The following is a 2,392-nucleotide window of genomic DNA, read 5'->3' on the forward strand; positions in this document are numbered from 1 at the left end:
GTCTTCTCTCGCTCTAAAAAAAAAAAGAGAAAAAGATAAGAACATCTCGATAAGTGTTCCATGGACAAACGAAAGTGATACGGGTTTGAAACAGCATGAGGGCGAGAAAATTATGACAGAACATCTTTTTTTTTGTGTGTGCAAACTATCCCTGCTGAATTACCTGCGCCCCTACGCAGAAGTGAACGCAATGGAATAATCAGCCCAGCCTACTGAACCCATTGTGAGTTAACAAGGAGCTTTGCTTATGGAAAATCTCCAGTCTGTCCTGTAGCTCACATACTGTAGCGGTGTCAGATCAGGCCTGGGCTTGCTTTTCCAGTTTTTAACCAAGCCCATTCCTTTCCTCATCTCTCAAATGATAATCTCTGCCCTCCAGCACATCAGCGCTCACAATGACTTTCATACGAAGATGCTCTTGCTCACTCCCATTTTTCCTCCCTTCAAACGCCTTGCCAGAACTTGTCTTTTCCCCCTTTTTAACCGTTGGTGCCCTCTTACTGGAAACTGTAAACGTTTCCTGCTAAATGAAGATGTGTGCGTATTCTGTGTACATGCTGATGAGTAAGGCGTAGGAGTGTTTATTACCTGCGGGGAGGAAATGACTCATGACTTTTTTTATGGCTGACATACCAAGATAAACAGCAGCGCTAACAGGACATCAGCTTGCACACTTCAAACCCATCTGCTGTTGAGATCACAATGACACAGCTACTCGATTGGATAAGATGGCCTCAGATCAGCATGGGGCTAATGATCAGTTTCCACTTCCAGTTAGCCAACTGAACAATCGTGACAAAACACTTTCACAACAGCTTTCAGGCATACAGTACAGGGCTATTCAGTGCAGACAGCATATCTGATAAGAGGATCCAGTGGTGGACTCAAAGACTGGATTTGTGATGTTTTGTGTGCACTGATGAAAGTGTGTTGTATTTTGATTTTACGCAAGGTACGGCGTGCTCTATTTTAAGATCATAAAACACAAATAAAACTGTCAAGCACTGATTGTGTAATTAGTGTTCAGATAAATCACTGTTGAAATGCTGAACACATGTTCTTTGCATTATACACGAGTTTCATATGTTGCTATTTGATATGCTGATAAACTTTTACCTAATATAAAATTAACCCAGCCATGAAAAGTAGCTAGTTTTAAACATTTAAAACTCTTCAACACTTCAACCCTGCTAGAAAAGTTACTGATATTCAAACAAATGTTTTTTTCTTAAATGTATGGAAAACTTAAAGTTTGTCAATAAAAAGAACATAAGTTCAAACTTCCAAAGCTCAATTTAGGCTAAATTTTGCAAACCTGTTACCAATCTATCATAGTTTTTGGGTTATATTTCATCACCTTGGAATTATAAGGTTCTATCTGACATTTTTGTCAAAATTGAGTTATTCACATATTCTTATTCTGTGACTTATTTACATTATGTGATGTTTTTACTACTTAAGTTGTGTACATTTTGGACTTTTATGAAAAAGCATATGGAATGCAAAAACTTTGAGGCTCAATATCCCAAAACCACTTTATTTTATTTTGTTTTATGTTATTTAAAAAGAAAAATCACAAAACAGAGAACTTTGACTTACATTCAGGAAAGATTTTCTGAACGTTATTAACAACCCTTCTTTCATTGTAACATTAATAGAAGGTTTATTAAAGGTTATCTGGTCTAATAAAGTTTTCAAAATATTATCACAAAAACATTATTTAAAGGGGTGATTCACTGGTTTTTATCTAGGCTTGATTGTGTTTATGGGGTGCAGTCTATTTATAAAAAAAAAAAACGCATTATTTTTCACATAATTTTCCTTTATTCCACACCGCTCTGTCCCTTGCACGCGCGTCCATGTTTAACGTTTCTCATAGCTACAGTATGTGAAAATATGTGTATAATTGGAACAGTTCATTCTTGGAGCTGAGCTGAATGAGAGAGAGAGAGAGAGAGAGAGAGAGATACAGAGCGTGTGCAGAGCGAGGGACTCGAGGAACAGTATTAAGAACCGCTGCTTTAGAACATTGATTTTGAATTTTTTTTTTTGACAGAATCGCGATTCATATATGAATAGATTTTTTTTTGCACCTCTAGTTCTCTCTTCTCTCTAAAGCAGCACAACATGGCCCTGCCCACTTCGTTGCATGTTCCCGAGGGCGGGGTTTATCAGGGTTTGTAATGTCATAAACCCGGGAAGTAACTCGTTGTAGTCCCTAAGAGCCATTTTTGTAGGCATTAAACTGCCATAATTTTAAAAGACAACATCTCCGTTTGCATTGAACTTTCAGCTTTGTAACTTTGCAGATATTGTTTATGCTCAAACAGCAGCATTACACACTAACTAACGTTTAAAAAGTGAAATCGCAATCAACCACCCCTTTAAGACT

The sequence above is a fragment of the Sinocyclocheilus rhinocerous genome, unplaced genomic scaffold (assembly GCF_001515625.1).
Source record: "Sinocyclocheilus rhinocerous isolate Xijiao unplaced genomic scaffold, SAMN03320098_v1.1 scaffold478, whole genome shotgun sequence".
NCBI classification, from domain to species: Eukaryota; Metazoa; Chordata; class Actinopteri; order Cypriniformes; family Cyprinidae; genus Sinocyclocheilus; species Sinocyclocheilus rhinocerous.